Here is a 25,154-nt window from a genome sequence, read left to right on the forward strand (position 1 = left end):
AACCAAACTTGATTTCAAACCAAACTTGGAAATACTGTGTTATCCTCTTTACTTGCTGAATTCCATTTACTAATATTCCATTAACAAAGAAGCCATCTGGGCCTAAAGGAAGATTTTTTTTTTTTCACTCCAAATTCAAATATTTGTATAGGACAATTCAAGTACTTTATTTCTTCTTGAGTCAGTTGTTATAATTTGTCTCCATCTCATCTAAGTTGCCAAATTTTTATCGGAATAAGGTTTTTCATATTTCATTGCTGTCTTTTAAAAATCTGTAAGATCTATAGTAAAATCACCTTTTTTACTTGCACCCCAAACTAAATCTTGGGACAAGAGTCAGTCAAATTGTAGGCAAACAAGGTCCACACGTTACAGTTGCTTGCCATGTCTCTTAGGTCTCCTATGCTTATTTTCTTTTCTCAGTCAACCTTGAAGGATCCATTTTAGGCTTAATTAAAGCTGTTAGGAAGAAAGGCAGACTCCAGAAACAACAAAAAGCAAGCTCATTGTTGATCTTGGGTGAGATTCTAGAACATGTTTGTGAGCAATACAAAAAACTTAGTGATCACTGAGAGCTGTTGTATATTCATTAAGAACAATTTTACTTTATTTTCTAAATGTTATATATCTACCTCCCTTGCACAATTGGGATTGTTTAAACTCATATTTTCTGTAGGCCTATTTTGTACCAAGCATTATGCTAGGTACAGGCAAAACAGGGGTGAGAAAAACAGATGTACTGTCTCTTCTTACTACATACTGAGGGAAACTGTCATTTAAACAATAAGTAATGAATAGACATATTCAACACGAAGTGTGTTGAGTGCTATGAAGAAATTGTGTAAGATTATCAGAGGGTGACCTCATTTAGACTTGGTGGTGCAGGGTAGGGGAGGTTGCTCCAAGTAAAGCCTCCAAGAGATTTTATTTATTCATTTATTTATTATTTTCTTTTGGCTGTGCTGGGTCTTCGTTGCTGTGAGGGCTTTTCTCTAGTTGTGGCAAGCAGGGGCTGCTCTGTCGTTGTGATGCGTGGGCTTCTCGTTGCGGTGGCTTCCCTTGTTGCAGAGCACGGGCTCTGGGGCATGTGGGCCTCAGTCGTTGTGGCTCCGAGACTCTAGAACACAGGCTCGGCCGCTTTGGTGCGGGGACTCAGTTGCTCTGTGCCGTGAGCCATGGATCATGTCTCCTGCATTGACAGGCAGATTGTTTACCACTGAGCCACCAGTGAATCCCAGGAGCTCACGTTTAAAGATAAGTAGGAGTTAACCAGGGAAATAGGGCCAGGAAGAGTGTTCTGAGTGAACACAATGGACAAAGATCTTTAGTCAGGAAAATACTTGGTAAGTTTGAGGAACTGAAAGAAGACTACCGTTGCGGGAAAGTAGTGGGAAAACGAGATGAGTAGGGGCCAGAGAGCTGAAAGGGTCAAATTTATGCAAGCTTTAAAAGCTTTTGGCTTTTGTCCTAAAGGCACTAGAAAGCCGTTGAAATTTAGGCAGGAATGTAGCATGATCCAGTTTTGTTTTACTTTTTATTACAGAAAAATTTAAACACATATGACAACATATAGCAGTATTATGAACCCCCTCACGATATGAACAGCTTCAAAATTTATCAACTTACAACCTTCTGGATCTGGGAATAAGAAATAAAAATCCCCAGGAATTCTTGATGTTATAAACGTTTCTGTATTTTTTGTAACATTTTATTTACATGTTTTAAATAACAGTGAGTGATCATAATAATAATAATTTCTCTGTAACGAGATTATACTAAACATTTCAGAGGCTTCCTACAAAAAAGCAATGTAATAATAAATGCATATTTACTGTTATCATAAACCAACATATTGTGACAAGATTATGTATTTCAATAACTTGTTAACATGATCTCTACCTGATACAGACATTTGATAACAGAAAACACTGAATGACACTCTAAAAGGTTAACACAAAACAAATGCCCCAAAAAAAAAGAATCATCTTAAAAATTGAGAGATAATGCTACCAATATTTAGTATTGAAAAGTCAGCATTCTTGAGACTTCCCTGATGGTCCAAGGGCTAACACTGAGCTCCCAATGGAAGGGCCTGGGTTTGATCCCTGGTCAGGGAACTGATCCCACATGCCACAACTAAAAAAAGAAAAGATCCTGAATGTCACAATGAAAATCAAAGATCCTGAGTGCTGCAACTAAGACCTGTCTCAGCCAAATAAATAAACATTAAAAAAAAATGTTTTTTTTATTGAATGAAAGTCAGCATTCTTGCTGGAGAGAATGTGAATACCTGTTGTTAGCAGCAGAAAGAACCCAAAACATACACTTATGAGATAGCAGTGTAGGTAAATTGATGTGAATGGGAGCATCCTGTGCTTTGGTTTAGATCAACACCACCAAGATGGTACAACACATTTTAACAGTCTCAGTGCATTCCAGCATCTTTTTGTTGACACTGTAACAGTCTAAGCGGAACACAAGGTGGGCATTAGAAATTTACAGGGAGATAAGATTGGGTAGTTAGAGAGCATGAGGACCCTTAAAGAGGAGGGAGAACTACAGGACAAAACAAGCTTGTTTTTGTGCGTGAGGAACCAGTAGGGAAAGCGAAAGCAGCGGAGGGGCCCAACTGATGAGATCAGAAAGGCCCACGAAGCAGCCTTCTGGTAGGATTTCATCAACACTTGTTTGGGTAACTTTCTGTTGTCATTGGGAAACCTGGGGGACTTTCTCCTCCAAGATGAACCAGGCCCATACACTGGCCACTTTCTCTTGTCCCCTGGTGGCTGTGCGGAGTTTGCGAAGGGCTGTGTTAATTTACTGGGAAGGTGTCAGCGGATGCAGATGAGGGGCTCACATGGTCACACATGTGTCAGTTGGCTCAGTTCGGTTTCCTACCCTGATCATTATCATCTTGCTCTCTCTTTTATTCCTTGAAAAGGCCAAGTCTTTCTGTAAGCTGAGACTCTGGTAAAGTCCCTTCCTAGCCAGTTTACCCTGCCTCTGAACCCACAGTTCAACCTTGAGCTCTTCTTACTCCTTTGATTACTGGAGTTACCAAATCCCATTTTGTAGGGCAGCCGTCCTCAAATTTTTTGGCACTTTACAGACTGGTTCCTTGGAAGACAATTTTTCCAGGAACCAGGGAGAAGGGGATGGTTTCAGGATGATTCAAGGGCATAACATTTATTGTGCATTTTATTTCTATTATTATTACCTCAGCTCTACCTCAGATCATCAGGCACTAGATCCTGGAGTTTGGGGACCCCTGGTCGATGGAACTGGTTTCATGTAGAAACTGTTCCTCTGTCTACATGCTCTTGTGGTTGTTATATAAGTAAGTATATATGAATACAATGAATTACAATGTAGCCTGTGTAAAGAATGATGTAGATCTATCAATACAAGGATGTGGGTCATCAAGTTAAAGAAAAAAGTAAGTTACCAAACAACATTTGGGGGGGGGTGTGTGTTTATAATTGCATAGAAATAGTTCTGGAAGGATACATTTTAAACTCTTGACTCCTGGGTTGGAGTATATATATAAAACAGGAATGAAACAATAATTTCATTTTCACTTCACTACTTATTTTTTTATTTGCATGTATTACTTTTGTAATTTGAAACAAAAAATCTTAAACTCAAAACCTTGCTTTCCTTAGATTCACTTGAACCCTAATTTGATGGTATCCCTGAAAGAATTCCTCAATTAGATTTTCTTCTGTTCTTGACTGAATGAAGATTAAGGGAGTACCTACTCTGTGCCAGAAACAGGAAGAAACATTAGAAGAGTTAAAGACCAGAGACACAGGTGTCTTTTACTTTTTAAAATATTTATTTATTTGGCTGCACCTGGTCTTAGCTGTGGCATGTAGGATCTTTAGCTGCAGCATGTGGGATCTAGTTCCCTGACCAGGGATGGAACCCAGGCCCCCCGCACTGGGGGTGCAGAGTCTTAGCCATCGGACCACCGGGGAAGTCCCACCTGTGTCCTTTAAAGACTTCAAAGTTTAGAGGCAGAGAGAGATGAGAAAACAAGAAAGTGAAATACAATGTGATAAATGTTTCAATGCTACATCTGGGGTGCTTGCAGAGTAAAAGAAACAACATAGCTACCTTGGAGGAGAAGAGGGGAGATGGGCAGGAAAGGTTTCCAGAGGAAGTAATAAACACAGCAGTCTTTTCTTTTCCTTAATATTTTAATTATTAAAAATTTCAAACACACAGAAAAATTGAAACATCTGCAGACCCACCACCTAGATTCAGCAATGATTAACAGTCTACCATAGTCACTTAATAAGTAATAAAAATAAATAAATGCTAAACCATTGGAAACTTCACCCCTAAATATTTAAGCACCTAGCTCCTAATAATAACATTCTCTTACATAACCACGGTGCCATGATCAAGCATAAAAATTAACATAATCTCTTTCATGGGAGTTCCCTGGTGGTCTAGTGATTAGAATTCTGGACTTTCACTGCCACAACCCCAGGTTCAATTCCTGGTCGGGAAACTAAAACCCCCACAAGTGGCACATCACAGCCAGAAAAACACCCATTAGTCCCTGTTAATCATCTAATAGCTAGTCTATATAGAAACCATTCCAATATCCCCAAAATGCCTTTTTTATTTTAGTTTTGGCTGCTCTGGGTCTTTGCTGCTGCACCTGAACTTTCTCTAGTTGTGGCAAGCGGGGGCTACTCTCCAGTTGCAATGCATGGGCTTCTCATTGCGGCAGCTTCTCCTATTGCGGGGCACGGGCTCTAGCATGTGTGGGCTTCAGTAGTTGTAGCGAGTGGGCTTAGTTCCCCCAAGGTATGTGGAATCTTCCTGGAGTTGGACCAGGGATCCAATCCATGTCCCCTGCATTGGCAAGCAGATTCTTAACCACTGGACCACAAGAGGAGTCCCCCAGAATGTCTGTTATGGGTTGTTTTTCTCAGTCCAGGCTCACACATTGCACAGTACTTCAGTGCTTTGTATTGTGAGAACTCGGTTCAGCTGGAGCTATGTTTGCCAGAATCCTGTTCCCTGGATGGTTTCAGGTTAGAATTAGTCAAATGAGGGAAGGGCATGAGATTCAGAGGGCAGAAATGAAGCAGCAAGTATGATTCTCTGAAGATCTTTGTGGTTTGATGTGGTGACTGTTGGAAACAAGCATTAAAAATGAGCTCAAGCCTGTTCTTGCTTTGCTCTCCTTTGTTGTTGTTGTTTAGTCTCTACATCATGTCCGATGCTTTGCAACCCCATGGATGGCAGCACGCCAGGCTTACCTGTCATTCATCATCTCCTGGAGTTTGCTCAAATTCATGTCCATTGAGTCAGTGATGCCATCCAACCATCTCATCCTCTGTTGTCCCCTTCTGTGCTTCTTAGAGTCCTGCAATGCTTCCCGATTGTTGGCCCTGCTGACCAACAGTGGCCCTGGGCCCACCTCCAGACACTTGCTGGTAGGCCCGCAGAGGTGGCAGTTTTCATGAGCGTTCCCGTCAGTGTCCCGTGTCTGCTGGATGTGCTGGGTTTCCCATATTCATGACTCCTTTCCTGATCCTGACTTCTCTGTTGATCCTTCCCTTCTCCAGCTCTTTCCAAAACTGTGTAAGCTCTAACCCATAGAAAACTGCACTTTTATTAACACTCTTGCACTGTGATTGGCTGAGGTGCCTTTTGTTAATATTTAATATTTGGCCATGCTGGGTCTTATTTGCAGCACAGGGAATCTATGATCTTTGTTATAGCATGCAGGTTCTGACTTGTGGCACTCAGGATCTTTAATTGCAGCATGTGGGATCTAGTTTCCAACCAGTGATCAAACCCAGGACCCCCTGTATTGGGAGCACAGAATCTTAGCCATTGACTAAACAGGGAAGTCCCTCCCGTAGTAAACTTCTTATTTCATAATTCACAGTGGTTAAGTTTTCCTGACTGATACACTTACTGGTTCTGACTGTGGTCTCAGGGAAATAGATTCTTAAGGATGGGAATCTGGAATTGGTTTTCTAATCTAATGAAATTTAAACACATTAATGATTATTGCCAGTGGGAAAGTGTTCCAAGGCATTCAGTGGCAAAGCAGTGACTTAATTCCCACTTGTAGATAATGTTCACTGTGATAAATGCCTGTGGAAGGCAAACCTTAGAGTAACCAAATATTTGCAGTCCTAGGACATTTTAGTACACACAGTGAGCTTTCTTGGTTGCTTCTAAGTGTGCTGGAGAGTTCAGAGAAAGAAAATAATGAACCTAGGCCTTTAAATTCCCAGTCCAAAATCTGGGAAAGGGACCAAAAACTTTCTCTAACTGCCATGGAGGAAACCTTTATCTCTTGTAGCCTCAGGGTCAAGATTTCTGATAACCAAGCCCTCAATTTTTACTTGGCAGGGAACTGAATTTCCATACAAATTGAATTCATAACCAAGCAGGGTCTTATGACTGGGAAGGAATGAGACCCCATCTTAGGATGGGGACACATGGACAGATTCTGAGGAAACTAAGAAGTCCTTAACCTCTAAGTTCTGCCGACCCTCCCTGGGCAGTAAAAATGAAGTTATTCTTCCTTTACCTGAAGAACCTGTAATGATGTCCCCAGAAGTCATTGCCTTGCAGGCAACTCATCCTCTTAGAAACTTAACCCCACCACCTCTATTGGATCTGTGACCTGATTCAAGAGACAGCAGGCCCCAGCGTGACCCATGACACACCAAAAGAATATTGAAAGTTTGTCAGTTCATATATTGTTTCGCTTTTTGTTTTGACAGAATTTCACCCTTACTGAAAGTTACAAGAATAGTACAAACGCTACTCTTTACCTTTCATCCAGACCCCCTCTGATGCCAATGTATATGGACAGAAACCCAGAGAAAATGTGTGAGGATGGATCCTAAAGGTGTTGGGTCAGGATGGAAGGAATATTTATTGTGGATTGGGCTGAATGTGTTGACGTGAGTACACTAAACAGAGATCCTGGGTTTAATGTATTTGCTCATGTTGGCTGGAAATAGCTCTAATAGTTTGATTACATCCAAAAAGAGCTTTCACTGAAGGAAGCTGAGATGTCAGAAATTCCAATATTGAGGAGAAAAGTATTCTGAACACCAGAGTAGGTTGATAACATAAAACCAATGTATAGTCTTCCTGGTTGGATAGAGAAGATACTCCCTTCACCAGGGTTTTGAGACAGACATTGGTTAGAACACCAGCATCTTGAAGAGCACTGCAGTGGCTTTCTCTAAAGGCAGGCAGGGGAACAGTCATCAAAACGGGTTTCCTGAATTAACTCAATAGGAATGGCAAGCTCTCAGGTGTCAGAAGCAAAGTGGAGGCATTTAGTAACCTAGACAAGTTAGAGTAGTCACTTTAATGGGCAGGAGAGCCTGAAGAGTCATCCAAGTGGCTTGGCCTACAGAGCCCTGGCCGTGGCTAACTGATCAGAGCATCCCTGGGACAGGAGTTTTACTTGGTTAGTGTGAGTGAAACACTCTAGTTGTGGTGATTAGAAATCTGACTTCTAACAATAGAGCAAGAGCTCTTCAACCAGTTCTTAGATTGGAGCCGGTACCAACTTCCTGGAATGAAGGGAAGACTGGGACCCCTTGAGGAAGGACCCTGCTCTATTGCCAGTCACACTGTAAATCTTCTACCAACCCTTTCTCCTGAAGGGACCTGCAGCCATTTACCATGGCAACTGTGCATTAGGAAGGGGAGATAACCAGACTTCTAGGGGATTACTGAACATTGGCTCTGAACTGATACTAATCCCTAGAGACTCAAAATGCCACTGTGGTTCAGTCAAAGTAGGGGCTTAGGAAAGTCAGATATCTTCAGAGTTTTGGCTTAGCTTCATATCACAACAAGCCCAGTGGTTCCCAGAAACCATCCCATTATTTTTCCTCAGTTCCAGAATACATAGATGGATGTATACTGCAGTTTAGATATACTCAGCAGGTATCTGAGAAGATAAAGTCAGCAATGGGTAGACACTCCCTTGACCCAGGAAGTAAAGGCTATCATGACAGAAGAAGTCAAGTGGCTAAGACTCCCTGCTTGCAATTCAAGGGGCCCAGGTTCCATCCCTGGTCAGGGAACTAGATCCTACATGCTCACCTAAAGATCCCATGTGCCACAACTGAGACCTAGCTCAGCCAAATAAATACATATTTTTTAGAAAGAAAAGGCTAAAAAAAAAAAAGAAAAGAAAAGGCTTAGTGGAGTCACTAGAACTGTGTCCATTTCCTAAACTAGTATACCAAAAACAGTACTGCATTCCTGGAAGGACTAAAGAGATCACTGTCACCAACAAGGTCTTGACAGATACAGAGGTATTTATTCCTACCATATGCCCCGTTCAGATCACCTGTTTGTCTCTCCAAAGACTGATGGAACTTGGAGAATGACAATGGATTATCCAAACTTGATGACTCAGTCACAACTGCTATTCTCAGTATGATTTCTTCGCTAAAGCAAATCAACGTATCCCATGGTACTTAGTTTGCTATTGATTTGACTAGTGCTTTTTACTCCATATGTTTTAGAAGAGACCATCCAATGCAGTTTTCTTTTAGTTGACAGGTCCAGCAGTATACCTTCATTGCTCTATCCTAGGGCTTGACTTACTCCTCAGCCTTTGTCATTTTCTAGTCTCCAAAGACCTGTGACCTCCTTTGCATTCCACATGAATGCAAGTTGGTGCTCCTTGTTGGCAGGATGACTCAGTTCTTCATCACATGTGACTCTCCAAAGGGATGCTCATGTGTCCTCAGAACACTGGGGTTGGCTTTCCCTAGAGCAATCTAAGAAAGAGCAAGGTGGAAGCTGCCATGTCTTTTATGACACACCCGATTGCTTCAGTTTACTGGCCAATATTCAGCCCTATTGAATGTGGGTGGAGACTCCCAAGCCCACAGATACCAGAAGAAAGGATTATTGCAGGCCACCTCAGAAGCTGGCTCCCATAGTCACGAAAATTATAAAGTTCTTTCTGTCTGTCCAACTTTTAGAAATTTGGAGTTGTTTCAGAATATGAATTTATTTTTAATGCTATATACATGCAAATACTATTATTATTAATATTACCAATTGAATGCATCAAGTCTTAGCCCAGAAGACAAGGACGTCAACTTCAATCCTGAATCTGATACCAGCTCAAGACATGTCCTTGAGCATTTCTTTCTCATTAACATCTTTGACCTTAACTTCCTTATTGGTAAAATGAAGAATAAATACCTGTCCCTTCCTCCTTCCCCCTGAAGTGCTTTAGTTTTTAAAAAATTGACCCTAAAGGTCAATCCCATAAAGCTCCTCATTTTACAAATGTGGAAACAATTATCTAGAGAAATGAGGGGATTTACCCAGGATCATGGGCTTCCCTGGTGGCTCAGATGGTAAAGAATCCACCTGCAATTCAGGAGACCTGAGTTTGATCCCTGGGTTGGGAAGATCCAAGACCTCCTGGGGGAGGGCAACCCACTCCAGTATTCTTGCGTGGAATCCCCATGGACAGAGAAGCCTGGTGGGCTACAGTCCATGGGGTTGCAAAGAGTTGGACACGACTGAGTGACTCAGCACAGCACCCAGGATCACACAGCTGGTTAGTGACACAGCCAGAATTAGAGCCCAGTCTCTGTAATCCTCAGTGTCTGCCTGACTACACTGCCTCTGCCTTAGAAGAAAAGTGCTAGGGAAATTCTGCAAATCTTCACAGTACTTATGGCAACTCACAGAGTAGGGGCTTGCTATCAGCCTGGAGGGATATCTCTAACATTGTGATTCTTGAGCTTTGTAGCCTTAGGATCCCTTAACACTTAAAAGTATTGAGGACCCTCAGAACTTTCATTTATGTGGATTATATCTCTTAATAGAAAATTATTGTATTGGAAATTAAAATTAATAAAATACATTAAATATTTTATTAATTGCTTTTAAAGTAATAATAAATCTATTGTATGTTATGTAAGCTTTAAACAATTTTTTTAGACTTTTTTTGGCTGTGCTGGGTCTTTGTTGCTATACACAGACTTTCTCTAGTTGTGGTGTGTGGGCTTCTCATTTGTGGTGGCTTCTCTCATTGCAGAAGACAGGCTCTGCAAGACTTGATTTTTTTTTATTGAAGTATAGTTGATTTACAATGTTGTGTTAGTTTCAGATGTATATCAAAGTGACTCAATTTATATATATATATATATACACACACAATAAACACACACATATATACACATATATACACATTATATATATATTTATATACATATATTTTATACATATTTATATACATATATACATATTCTTTTTCAGATTCTTTTCCATTATAGGTTATTACAAAATGTTGAACATAGTTCCCTGTACTATGTAGTAGGTCCTTGTTGTTTCTCTATTTTATATTACATAAACTTTTAATTTAAAATGGTTATATGTTCCAAAAAGAAAAAAAAATAGTGAAAAAAGAGTGGTTTTGTTCTACAGTTTTGCGAATCTTTTTAACATCTGGCTCATGGAAGACAGCTGGATTCTCATAACTACTTCTGCTTAGTCTAGAGCAATATCACATGTCATCTAACCTCTGGAAAATTCAAGATTTGTTCACGATAGAATGAGAGGGATAAAGACATTTAAGCATTATTATGAAAACAGTTTTGATCTCACAGATCCTCTGAAAGAGTCCCAGGGAACTCCAGGATTTGCAGACACACTATGAGAACCCCCAATGTCATGCTATGCCACAAGGCTCTGTCTTGCCCTATTTTTCATTTTCATTAATTATTAATGAATGTTTTGTAATTAATTTTCACTAACTACAAAGTAACTGATGCTCATCAGTTTTGCAGATGATACAAAGCTGCAAAGGGATTATTATAAAAGGTGACAGAGTAAAATATTTACAGTAGTTCAGCAGACCAGAATCAAATAAAAATTAAAAAGTGAAATGCCCTGCATTTACATTTTACTTTATTTTTGATCAGTTGCACGTGTACTAGAAGCTTTGGCTGGGAAAAACTGGCCTCACAGCAGTTTGTATGAAAAAGATCTGGTGGTTTAGGTCAACCACAAGCTAAATATGAACCAACAGCTTACAGCATAATGTTAAGAAGTATCGATAAAAGTGCAACCATTGAGCTGCAACAAACAGGCAGGGTTTTTTTCTTGGAGGAGGGGTGGGAGAGGATGGAGTTATTACAATTTCTTTGCTCAACCTCCAACCTGGATTCCCAAAAAATGCAAATCGAGTGGAGGAGGCAGGCGGCATCTGTGCTCTGCTAACAATGTGGTTTGTAAGCTTAAAGTAAAAAATGCTAAATCTACAAACAAAAGTTCTCTTGAGTCCTACAGGCCTCCACACCCAAAAGGATAAGGACATCCACCCCTCTCTTTTGGACCGGCAGGTCTCCAATACAGTGCCCAGTCCCCAGTCTGCATCAAGGGGGCAGCTCTGTCTAGGAGGTGGCTTCAGGCTGCTTGTGGGAAGTATTTTCAGATTTCCTTCGACTTGCTGAAATGGATCACCCCAGCAGTCACTCTGGCCACTGGCCCCTGTCCAGGGGACCCTCTACTTCTGGGAGACACTCTATCCCTATCAGCATCACCTTGAAGCTGTCCTCAACATCACCCTTCTGAACTTGGCTTGATCACCTGGGTGGGGCTCAGCTCTTCCTGGCCTGCCCCAGAGTGGGAAAGGGCCTTGGTCGCTTCCTGCCTGTTGCATCTTTGTGCCCTGGTTGTAAAGTGGTTCCACCCTCTCCGTCTTGGGTCAAGAGACAAGTTTAGAAGTCAGAAGGATGACTCCAGTTGGCATTCGCCTCATAGAAAACGATGGCTTCTCTTGCTCTGCTTGTCTGAGTCAGTCTTGAGGACACCATTCTAGTCTGGGCATTCCACAGGAGAGGATTATTAACAATTCCAGAGGCTGATAGAGGTGGTTCTGTCTCTGGAGTCAGATGAAGGTTCAAATCCCAGCTTTGCACTTGCTTAATTGCATGACCTCTGCACTAGTTACTCAAACTCTATTAACCTCAGCTTCCCTATTTGTAGAATGAAGATGATAATTTTGGGTATCATGAAAACTGAATGAGATAATCAATGTAAAGTGCTTATCATAATATCTGACACATGACTGTTCATTTAATATTATTGTATACTTTACACTTTATATAAAAAAAAATTTTTTTTGGAAATAGAATCTGAAGAGATGCCTTTCTGCCTACAACAAAGGCCATCGCCATTATCTGACCAGAAGTGGCTCTCCTGGGCCATTGGACCACTGGACCACTGGGCCAGAGGCATCTCCTTTTCAGAGGAGTAGTTCTGCGCTATATTTGCATAACTAAAAGTCCCCTTAAGCGGTTTCCCTAGAGTGAAAATGGATTAACATCAGCTTTGAAACGACAGTTTTTCATTTCCTCCCCTCCTATCAAGGCATCAGAGATTTGAGAGTCAAGTTTCAATGGAGCTCCAACTCCCAGAGTGTGTGTGTCCCCACTCCCTATCCACAGGAAGGAGAGCTCAGCCCCAAGAAGTTGTTGTCCATTCGTTCAGCCACGCCTGTGCCTCACCCAGCCAGGCCCAGGGCAAGAGTGCAAATGGATGTCCATAGACCATATATCTAATATTTAAAAGCTATAATTAAAAAAAAAAAAAAAGCTATAAGTCAATACAGGGAACTGAACTGTATTCAATATTGTGTATTAACCTATAATGGAAAAGAATCTCAAAAAGAATAATACATATTTTTTTACATATTCTTATATATATAGTTATATATGTATGGTTATTAATATATATATATATATATATATATATATATATATTTAGTTTTATATATGGGGCTTTCCTGGTGGCTCAGACAGCAAAGAATCTGCCTGCAATGCTGGAGACCTGGGTTTGATCCTTGGGTTGGGAAAATCCCCTGGAGAAGGGAATGGCTACACACTCCAGTATACTTTCCTGGAGAATCTCATGGACAGAGGAGCCTGGCAGGCTACAGTCCATGGGGTGCAAAGAGTCAGACACAACTGAGTGTCTAACACTTTTCACTTTTCGGTTTTACATATACACACACACACACACACACACACACACACACACACATATATGTATACTTTTACTTATTTATTTAATTTTCTTTTGATAATTTTCTTTTTTATTTTTTTAATTGAAGTATAGTTAATTTACATGTTTTATTAGTTTCAAGTGTACAGAAAAGTGATTCAGTTATATATATATATAAATACATATATTCAGTTTTATATATATACATATATATATATACTCAGTTTTATATATATTCAAATATATATTCAGTTTTATATATATAACTGAATCACTTTTCTGTATACTTGAAACTAATAAAACATTGTAAATTAACTATACTTCAATTAAAAAATAAAATTATCATTTGAAAAGAAAATTAAATAAATAAGTAGAAGTCATAAGTCAAGCTAAGAGACTTATTAGATAAAATATAGTCTATCCTCTGTGCCTAGAGATTATCACACTAAGTGAAGAAAGTCAGAAAGAGAGACAAACACCATATGGTATCACTTACATGTAGAATCTAAAATATGACAAAAATGAACTTATCTATGAAACAGAAACAGACTCACAGACAAAGAGAACAAACGTGATTGACAAGGGATGGGGGATGGGGAGTGATGGTTTGGAAGTTTGAGGTTAGTAGATGCAAACTATTATATATAGAATGAATAAACAACAAGGTCCTAGTGTATAGCACAGGGAACTATATTCAATATCCTGTGATAAACCATAATGGAAAAGAACATGAAAAAGAATAATGTATACCTATGGCTGATTCATGCTGATGTTTGGCAGAAACCAACACAATACTATAAAGCAATTATCCTTCCATTAAAAATAAATAAATAAAAGTATATATATATATATTTATATCTGTGTGTGTATGTGTGGATCACTTTGCTATATAGCAGAAACAACATTGTAAATGAACTATATGTCAATAAAATACATTTAAATATGTATGTACATACATATAGTCTATCCTCCTACCTTGAGAAATATACCTTCAGAACAACCAGGAGGTCCTGGCTCTAATTTAGAATTCCTGGACTCCTTAGAGTTTCTTTCCAGAATGTGGAGGTGCAGGCAGGGCTGGCCTCTCCCCCTTCTAACCCCACACCTCCGACCCATCCTGAACAGGGTCTCGGGGGCATGCTTGCGGCCACCTCAACCAGCACATCTAGGTTCTACTACACACCCAAACTTCAGTCACTATTGGCCACTTTTCAGGCCTAGGGATGCACACATAGATGAGCCAACCTGTCCTTGGGGTGATGGACCCAGGAAAGAGGCCCTTGAAGGCCGTGGAAGCGGGTGAGGGGCACTGCGAAAGGAATTCTAGGATCCCAGGTACATGGACTTGAGGGGAAAAGCCTGGTGGACACATATTCTCTGCTTCCTGTAGGGAAGGGCAGAGCATGGGAGGGCCACAGCAGGGGCCTCTAAAGTGCAGGAGCAAAGCTGGAGTCCCCCTTGCTCCTGTCTTAGCATGCCCTCACTCAGTGACTGTTTATTGACCATTTACTACAGGCTGGACACAGTGCTGTGTACCAAAGCTGCTGTAGACAAGAAGACTGGGAGTTCCCTGCTCTCAAGGAACTTAGACCATTCAGGGGAGGTGAGCAGGAAAGAAAGGAGAAAACAGATAGCAAATATTTATACATTAGGGAGGAAAAACACTATGAGAGAGGGAGCTGCTTGGGCTTGGGTGCCGGTGACCCAGGCTGAGGAACGGGGAATGAGAAGCCAGGGGAGAAGGGAGGAGAGGGAAGAGTGCTGAGTTCAGATGCAACCGAGGACAGGCCAGAGTCAAGAGGGGAGTGTGGAGGGAGGAGAAGGGGGAGCGTCTGAGGATGAGGCGGGAGGTGGGCAGTGGCCAGGCCACATGCAAGAATTTGGATTGTACAGAAAGAGTATTAAGAAGGGAGAGACTTCACTTACACTTTAAAAGTCTCACTCTCGCTGCTGTGAGGAGAAAGGATTGTGGGGTGCAGAGTGGAAGTGGGGAGACCAGTTAGGAGGTGGAGGCGGCAGCTCAGGTGAGACAATGGTGGCGGGAGTAAGATGAGGCTGCGGGGAGGGAGATAAGGCCACAGACAGAGGCCGAATCCAAATGCCTTGGTGATGCTCAGAGGCAGCTGAGTTTGAGGAAGAAGAAAGTGTCAAGATTAAGTGTCCTCTTCCCCTCCCCAACACAGACATGTCTTGTTTCAGCCACAGCTGCCTCTTCCCCACTAAAACCCTCTGACGGATGTTTTAAAAGGCTTAAATAGCCAAACCTGTTAACATGTGCCTCTGTGACATTTCGGAGAAGACAATGACACCCCACTCCAGTACCCTTGCCTGGAAAATCCCATGGACGGAGGAGCCTGGTAGGCTGCGATCCATGGGGTCGCTACGAGTGAGACATGACTGAGTGACTTCACTTTCACTTTTCACTTTCACACATTGGAGAAGGAAATGGCAACCCATTCCAGTGTTCTTGCCTTGAGAATCCCAGGGATGGGGGAGCCTGGTGGGCTGCCATCTATGGGGTCGCACAGAGTCGGACAGGACTGAAGCGACTTAGCAGCAGCAGCAGCTGTGACATTTCCCCCATTATTTCTTTTTTTTTTTTTTTTTAAAAAGTTTACTGTGAGAGAAGGAGAAATATATTATGACATCCCTTATATGTGAAATCTAAGAAGAAATAGTACAAATGAACTTACTTTCAAAACAGAAAGAGATTCAAAGACTCAGAGAACAAATTTATGGTTGCTCAGGGCGAGGGGAGGGAGAGTTAGGGAGTTTGGGATTGTCAAGCACACACTGCTATATTTAAAATGGATAACCAACAAGGGCCTACTGTAAATTCATTATATAATTTTTCTTTTTTTTTATTAATTAATTTATTTTTGGCTGTGATGGTTCTTTGTTGTGGCACGGGCTTTTCTGTAGTTGCAGTAAGCAGGGGCTACTCTTCATCAGAGTACACGAGCTTCTCTTTGCAGGGACTTCTCTTGTTGCAGGGCATGGGCTCTGGGGCACAGGCTCAATAGCTGTGGTGCACGGGCTTAGTTGCTCCGATACATGTGGGATCTTTCTGACCCATGGGTTGAACCCATGTCTCTGCATTGGCAGGTGGATTCTTTCCCCTGAGCCACCAGGGAAGCCCTTATTATATCTTTTTTTATTTTAATATTTATGTATATATTTGGCTGCACTGGGTCTTAGTTGTGGCATGTGGGATCTAGTTCCCTGACCAAGGATCCAACCTGGGCCCCATGCATTGGGAGATTGGAGTCTTAGCCTCCGGACCACCAGGGAAGTCCCTATCCCATCATTTTTTAATTCTCAAGATCTTTCTCAGTTCAAAACTTTATATTATTTAGCTATAATTTCTTTTCCTTTTTCAAATTGGAAATTAATCTTACAAGGTAGTATTCTTCAGACTGTTGATGGCTCTTCATAAGTATTGTGAGGTCAGCTTACTGGGTAGGGACAAGAATTTTCTTTCTAATAGGATAGACTAGGAGTAGAATGGGATAGGATAGAACAGATCAGAGTCCATCTGACATAATAGGGATAAATATAGCTTTATGATCTGTTGTTTTAATTATGAATTTATATTTATGAGTGTATTTACTTGCCTGAGATGTCTCACATATTTCTTACTGTGGGTCATGGTTTGAAAGCTTCTTTATAAACTGTAATGATATGATCTATCATTCCATTTCTTTTACCATTAATATTAATATAAGTCCTCCTTTAGTATGTGCTAAATTCTAGTTCAGGCAGTCAACAAATATTTTTAGCATCTAGCATGTGCTATACCTATACTGCATGGGGGAATGAAACAACAGTTAATAAAAATATAATACTTCTTCTCACTCCCAGAGCTTATATAAATACTGAGGGATGTTTTTTAGTTGTCTATTCTGTTCCACTGGCCTTTCTCTGAATTCTTGCTCCAGTGGCACAGTTGTTACCATTGTGCTTGTTCATTGAACAGCTGTTGGGGCTAAGCATTGTGCTAAGTGCTTTGCCTCCAGCTGATACTCAATATTATAAGTTTGTGGAGAATGGATGCCTGAGTCCCTTTGCTGCCCACCTGACACTGTCACAGCATTGTGAATTGGCTACTTGTGTGCTCAGTCATGCCAGACTCTGTGCAACCCCATGGACTGCAGCCCACCAGGCTCCTCTGTCCAAGGGATTTCCCAGGCAAGCATACTGTAGTGGGCTGCCATTTCCTCCTCCAGGATATCTTTCAGACCCACGGATCACACTCATGTCTCTTGTGTCTCCTGCGTTGGCAGGCAAATTCTTTACCACCGTGACACCTGGGAAGCTCCAATATAAAATAAAAAGTTAAAAAAAAAAAAACAATACTCTAAATGGTATTCTTCTCCCCACTCTCCTGGATAAGGACATTGAGGCTACAGGATGTTAGAAATCTTTCCAAAGGTGACTATATTAGTCCATTCAGGCTGCTACAACAAAGCACTGCAGTTTGTGTGGCTTAAGCAACAGAAATTAATTTTCCCACAGTTCTTGAAACTGGAGAGTCTAAGATCCAGGTTCTGATGGAGTTTGGTTTCTGGTGAGGACTCTCCCCCTGGCTTGCTGATGCCCTGCTTCTTGCTGCGCTCTCTCGTGACCTCTCCTTCGTTCTCAGGCATGGAGAGAGAGAGACAGACAGATCTCTTTCTGGGTACAGTCACATTGCGGGTTAAGGCTTCAACATGTGAATTTTGGCGGGACACCATGCCACAACAGGGACACATCCAGGAAGTGGTAATAGTCGCTGTTGCTCAGTCACTAAGTTGTGTCTGACCCTTTGCGACCTCTTAGACTGCAGCATGCCAGGCTTCTCTGTCCTCCGCTATCTCCTGAAGTTTGCTCAAGGAAGGAAACTCAAGGAAGTGGTAGAGCCGGATTCAATGCCTGGTCTGCTTCCTCCGGAACCCGAATTCTTACTTATCACCCATTTCTCTCTGACAGGGCAAATCTCATCTCATTATTTTTATTTTCTTAAAAAAAAAAAAAAAAAAAAGCTATTCTTGGCCCTTTATTCTTTCAGATGAACTTCACAAATCTCTTTGACACGTTCTGCGGTGGTAAAAACAGACGTCTTCACACCACTGAGTCGCCCCATCCAGGAATGTGCTACGTGCTGTCTGTCAGGGAAGTCACGTGCTTGTCTTCACGCTGGTCTCGCACACATTTCTTGTCAGGGGGTTTTCTGAGGCGATTTTATTTTTAGTTTAGTGCTTCTCAAACTCTGATGTGCATACCATCACCTGGGAATCTTGAAAAGCAGACTCTGAGTCAGCAGGCCCGGGGCAGAGCCTAGGATTCTGCTTTTCTAGCAAGCTCTGGAGTGATGCTGCTATGGTGCTGGGGCCCACACGCTAATCACTGAGTTTGTGGTTGTGCTATTTGGAATGGGATTATTTAATCTAATATTTTAGAATCTGTTACTGTGATTCTCTAGAAAAGCTAATGATTTTTTTATTTGGCCAGTTTTGCATATTCTTCCCTCCTAGAGTCCGGCAGGCTTGCTTGTTGCTGTGGAGACCAGATGGAGCTTCCAGGGTCAGGAAGAGGGTCTAGGGAGAGGGGACCATCACTCTTATGCTAAAATAAGATGTATGGCATCCGTGCCTGGAAGTCTAGGTAAGTGGGACCAGTTGCCTGGCAGCAGCCACCCTCCCACCCTCACCTCTTGTGATATTACCCTTCCATGTGATTTAGACTCCGACCCAGCAAATTGTAGAGCTTGGTAGAGAGTCCAGTAGGTGCTCAACTTGCTGGGTGAATTCACTTGCTGGGTGAATGACTCTGGGGCAATCCTATGCCCCACCCTCAATAAACTATTCTTGCTGTTGGGGAAACTGGGGTCCAGAGGGAGGTACTGTTTGAGCTGAATTATGGGCTTGATGAGCATGAGAACTCAAGTTCTTGACCTCTACTCAGAAGTCCACCTTGCTCTGGGCCTGAGAGACATCAGAGAAGCTCAGTCCAAGATCAGCGCACAGAGCTGAGAAGAGGCCTTCAAGATCATCTCACCCAGGGTGTCCTAACCAGAGCTGTGTCAGAACCATCAAGTTCCTGGCTGGGCCTCGCCCCAGCAGAGTCTGATTCAATAGGTCTGTTGTGGGTAATACAGACTCTGAACAGTCCCCAGGTGGATGAATCAGGTATGGAACCAGCTTGGGAACAACTGTCCTGACCCAATCCTCTTGTTTTACTGAAGAGGAAACTGAGGCTGGGAAGGGAAGCAACTTGCTAATAGCCACACAGAACCATTATGTAGGAATCACCTTAAGACCCGAGCTTCAGGAAATTGGAACCATATCCAACCATGGGCTTCCTGATTGGGAGAGAGGGGAGGGGAAGGGTCGAAGGGTCCGAGGCTGCCTTGGCAGCTAGACCTGGCATCCCATTTTTCCAATCACAGTAACAAGTCAAAAAATGTTTGTGTGAGAGGAGGAAAGCCCGGTTGTTTAAGGGCTTTAACTTGAGAGATGTTGGGGCTTGCCTTGCAGCTCCATCAGTGAAGAATCTGCCTGCAATGCAGGAGACCCTGGTTTGATTCCTGGGTTGGGAAGATTCCCTGGGGGAGGAAATGACAACCCATTCCAGTATTCCTGCCTGGGAAGTCCCATGGACAGAGGAGCCCGGTGGGTTACAGTCCACGGAGTTGCAAGAATCACACACGACGTAGCGACTAAATCACCACCATGGCAGAATGATTTTAAAAAAGCAGAGATCTCTCAAAGCAGAGAGTCAGCGAGAGATTTCCTATCCCAGCTCTGTCACCAATTAGCAAATTAGTTAGCCCAAGGCTCAGTTTCTCCACCAGTGCTCGTGACTAGAACCCACCCACATAACCTAGAGGTTAAGTGCATGGTACTTAGAACCAGACTGGCTGGTTCAAATCCCAGTACTGCTGCTTATTGCCTATGTGACTTTTGCCAAGTTGTTTCATCTCTTTATGCCTGAATCTCATCACTTGTAAAATGATGACAGGGCTTCCTTGGTGGCTCAGCGGTAAAGAATCTACCTACAATGCAGGAGACACAGAAGTTGAGGTTCAATCCCTGGGTTGGGAAGATCCCCTGGAGAAGGAAATGGCAACCCACTCCAGTATTCTTGCCTGGGAAATCCCATGGACAGAGGAGCCTAGTGGGCTACAGTCCATGGGGCCACAAAAGTTTCGGATGCAACTGAGCGACTAAAAACAAAAACAAAATAGTGACAATCATAGTCATTTCCTCAGAGGGTTTTGTTGTGAAGGTTAAATGAATGAATGCATTTCTCTGACCTCTGAACCTTGTGCCTTAGGCCAGAATCATTCATCTCTTCTGCTACACTCGCTACCTTTGCTTTAAATACCATTGGATTCCTTCCAAATTTACATCTTGAGCTCCTTCCTCTCCTCTGATCTCTACATTTCAATACCCAGCTGCCTGATGGACTAGTCCTCTTGGACATCTAATAGATATCTTAAGCCTCACATGACCCACACTGAACTCTTCATCTCCCTCCCTAAACCTGCTTTTTCCCAGGTTTTCTCTGTCTCAGGTAATGGCAACTCCACACTGCTACCTGTTCAGGTCAGGGCCCTTAGAGTCACCCATTAGCAAATTACATCAGCCCTTCCTTCAAGATACACCTGGAATCCGACCACTTCTCACTACCTTCACTATAACCACACTGGTTCATGTCTCTGTCACCTCTTACCTGGACTAATGAAATAGCTTCTTGGTGTCCCTGCTTTCATTTTTATTCTCCTCAAGCCTATTCTTTTTTGTTTTTTTATCCCCAAGTCTACTTTAAAAAATTTTTTTTAATTTTATTTTTGCTGTGCTGGGTCCTCATTGCTGCACACGGGCTTGCTCTAGATGTGGGGTGCCGGCTTCTTACTGCAGTAGCTTCTCTTGTTGCGGAGCACAGGCTCTAGGTACGTGAGCTTAGTAGTTGCGGCTTGCGGGTTCTAGAGCTCGGGCTCACGGGTTGTGGTGCAGGGGTTTAGTTGCTCCGCAGCATGTGGGATCTTCCTTGATCGGGGATCGAACCCACGTCCCCTGCATCGGCAGGTGGATTCTTATCCACTACGCCACCAGGGAAGTCCCTCCAAGTCTAATCTTAACATAGAACCCAGGAAAAGCCTATTTTAACTAAGTTTATAAAGGTCATATTATGATATTCTTCTGCCCCAAACCCTCCAGTACTTCCCAGTTCAGTGAAAAGTGAAAGTGTTAGTTGCTCAGTCGTGTCAGACTCTTTGCGACCCCATGGACTGTAGCCTGCTTTTGTCCATGGAATTCTCCAGGCAAGAGTACTAGAGTGGGTAACTATTCCCTTCTCCAGAGGACCTTCCTGACCCAGGGATCAAACCCAGGTCTCTTGCACTGCAAGCAGATTCTTTACTGTCTGAGCTACCACGGAAGCCTCCAAAAGTACTAACCAGGTCCCACCCCTGCTTAGCTTCTGAGGCCAGACGAGATCCGGCGCGTTCGGGGCGGTATGGCTGTAGACTCCCTGTTTAGAGTCAGACTCAAAGTCCTTGTAGGACCTATGAAGTTGTATACAATCTGGTCCCACCATCTCTGCTGTCATCTTCTTTACACTTTGCTCACTTTACTGCAGTCAGACCAGCCTTTTACATGTTCCCACACCTCTGAAACTTTGTATTTTCTAGCAGAGGCCTGGAACATTTTTACCCCAAGTTAGCCTCTTGGTTCACTCTTGTAACCTTCAAATCTTCACCCAAAAGTCCCCCTTTAAATGTTATGTATTTCCTGGCAGCTCCAGCCCTCCCTCTCCTCCTTTCCAGCTTTACCTTTTTTAATAGTACATGTGTCCTTCTCACAAACTATTTATCTAATGCACTATCTAATTTTCTTATTTATTTTGCCTATTTTCTGTCTTTCACCTTTAGAAAGTAAGCTCTGTGAAGACTGGGGTCCTTGTCTATTTTGTTCACTGATACCTCCTAAAACAAAACCTGGCATACAGTACTGAATACATTCCTGATAATAACTGTGAATACATTTAGTTAATATCTAGTCACTCTAGTTATTCTTTTATCATTTTGGAAACAGTAAGAGTCTGGAAAAGAACAATTTTAAGCATTGACATTTCTTGCTAAAAATTTTACAAACAATGCTTATGAGAGCATGCTAAATGAAAAGGCTACAAAATCACACAGATACTATGATTTCAAATTTGCAAGATATGTAGAAGAAAAAGATGGGGCACAAAAGTTGCATTAGTTTTCACTGTAACATTACAAGGAATTTCTTGCTATTTTTCAATTTCTTTTAAAATTGTCTCTAAAACAAAAGTTTGACTTACTGAAATAGGAACAACATGACATCCTTTACAGAAAAATGAAGCAAAGCTTACCTTATCTTTTCAGCAGTACCTGGAACAGGTCTGGAGAGAAGGGAAAGCATATTTTTTGGTCTTGATCATAGGGCTTTTTCTGCAAATCATTTATAAAAAAAACTGTAAAATAACTGTATATACAGTGTTCATATACTCTATAATTAGATTTTAAAAATAAGCCTGGAAGAAGCCACTTTAGAAAAAAAAATCTGGTCCATAGGAGAGACTCCAACACGAAACAAAACTCCCGTTCTTTAAGTCCTGAAACCAGGAGTGCAATTTCAGTTAAAAAACAGTGGGTTTGAGTCCCAGCCCGGGAATTCAAGTCCCAGTCTGAGTTTTGGCTGGGTTCAAGTCCCATCTGAGGTGTGACTGGGTTTGAGACCCAGTGTGAGCTGTACGGTTTCACAAGGGTCCTCTGACCAGCAGATCAGTGACCTCTGGACAGCAGCAAGACAGGTTTCGCTTCAGGGTGCACCCACACATGCCACATCCCATGCACTAGTCTCAGATTACAGGAAGGAGACCCTCATCAGCCTTCTGTGCCGCTGGTCCCAGAACCTTCTGTGATGTGTTCCAAACTCGGCCCATCTCACAGGGGGAACTGGGTGCATGTGAAACCACGGAACCCAGACTGGGACTTGAACCCATGATCTTCTAAATACAATCACTCACCTGGTCTCAGGACTTAACAAAGCTCAGGTTCTTGATGTCTCATCACAGAAAGAATGCAGTGAGAGACTAAATGATAGGTAAGAAGTGGATTTATTTAGAGAGAAAGACTCCACAGAGTGTGGGCGAGAGGTACCAGGGTATGGGGTTGTCAGTTTTTATAAAGGTGGGTAATTTCATAGGCTAATGAGTGGGAGGAGTAGTCCAGCTATTTTGGGGGAAGGGGTGGGGATTTGCAGAATTGGGCCACCACCCACCTTTTTGCTTTTTATGGTTAGCTCAGGAATGTCACCTGTGGGTGGGTCATTCAGATGCTAATATATTACAATGAGGATATAAAAAGGCTCAAGATCATGGACGTGAGAGCTGGACCATAAAGAAGGCTGAGTGCTTTCTTTGATGAATTGATGCTTTTGAGTTGTGGTGCCGGAGAAGACTTTTGAGAGTCCCTTGGACAGCATGGAGATCAAACCAGTCAATCCTAAAGGAAATCAACCCTGAATATTCATTGGAAGGACTGATGCTGAAGCTGAAGCTCTAACACTTTGGCCACCTGATGTGAAGAGCTGACTCATTGGAAAAGACCCTGATGCTGGGAAAAATTGCGGGCAGGAGGAGAAGGGATGAGATAGTTGGATAGCATCACTGACTCAATGGACAAGAATTTGAGCAAATTCTAGGATACAGTGAAGGAGAGGGAGAGGGAAGCCTGCAGTTTCTGGGGTTGCAAAGAGTCAGACAGAACTTAGTGACTAAACAACAGCAAGGTCCACTGGAAGTCAAATCTTCCGCCATCTTGGACCCAGTGAATTCTAACCAGTTCTTGGAATGTCCTATGGCTAGGATATTCTTTTAAAGGTTGTGCCCTGCACCCTTCCCTCCTGTTTCACATGGAAGTTGTCAAGGCCAGTTTGGACTCCTTCTGCCCTATCCCCAGGCACCTCCCCAGCCATTGTCTTTCCCCACTGCTCAGCCTGAGGGCCCTCTCTGCTGCTGACCAGGGCTCAGCCTCCCTGGACAATCTACAGGACAGAGAACTCTACAGCTGTGTAGCCTTGGCCAATGTCCATTTTCTGGGCACTGCACTGATTCACAAGACTCAGTGACTTGTGGCTTTCTCTTCCCCACCCTAGACCCGATAAGGACAAAAAGCATTGTTTCTTTTCCGGCTCAGCCGTCAAGCACAGGGTGACTGCCCTTTCGCACAAGCTGAGCCTCTCTTCCACCGCTGCCTCTACAGCCTCCCCTCGGCTTCTAGCCAGAAGCCCTGGAGGGTCACAGGGCTGGATCAACCACTTAGAGGAAAAGAATTTGTCTGCCTGAACCTGAACAACCGTAACAGCAACAGCTTACATTCCTTCAGTTTCTAGAAGTAGGATTTTAGATTCCAGAGGCTAGTGACTCAATTATCATGCATGTGTTCATCCATCATTCATCAAACCTCTATGGACTACAAATTCCACTGCCCTGTGTGCCTGGCACTGTGCTAAGTCATAATCTAGTAGGACTCTTGTGAGGATGTCTCTGTTACAAAGAGGAGTAAGGCAAATGCCTCACTCACCCCACCCCACCTAAAAGAAGCAGTTAAGAAAAAAGTCACTTTCACTTGGCTAAGTGGTCAATGACTTTATTGAATACTACTGTTTTCCTGTATTGATCATATATTTATCCTCACAATAAAATTTTGAGGTAGGTATTAGGTCACTTGGGCTCAGAGGGTAAAGAATCCATCTGCAATGTGGGAGACACAGAAGACATGGGTTCGATCCCTGCGTTGGGAAGATCCCCTGGAGAAGGGCATGGCAACGCACTCCAGTATTCTGACTTGAAAAGAGGCCAGAATCCCATGGACAGAGGAATATGGCAGGCTACAGTCCATGGGGTTGCAAGGAGTCCACGATTGAGTGACCACGCACGTAAGATCACTTGCACAAGAGGAAGAAGGCAGAGACTTTCCTAAGGTCACACAGCTACTGAGCCTGTGTTCTTTCTCCTGACCTTGCTGGCAGTCCCAGGATAAACACTGCAGGCTCAGTCCACAGAAAGACTCAGGGAAAGCCAAGCCCCGGGGACCCTAC

General features: G+C 42.6%; 1 long non-coding RNA gene across 1 annotated transcript; it reads right to left on the reverse strand.

The window, feature by feature from the left end:
- Positions 1 to 961: 961 nt before the first annotated feature.
- Positions 962 to 23,192, reverse strand: LOC133046675 (uncharacterized). Its single transcript, XR_009690544.1, has 3 exons — positions 23,080 to 23,192; positions 22,423 to 22,501; positions 962 to 1,189 (listed from the first exon to the last, which is right to left on the reverse strand). It is a non-coding gene; the product is annotated as an uncharacterized LOC133046675 (long non-coding RNA).
- Between the last annotated feature and the right edge of the window lie 1,962 nt (positions 23,193 to 25,154).

This window comes from Dama dama, chromosome 1, assembly GCF_033118175.1.
Source record: "Dama dama isolate Ldn47 chromosome 1, ASM3311817v1, whole genome shotgun sequence".
Classification (NCBI taxonomy): domain Eukaryota; kingdom Metazoa; phylum Chordata; class Mammalia; order Artiodactyla; family Cervidae; genus Dama; species Dama dama.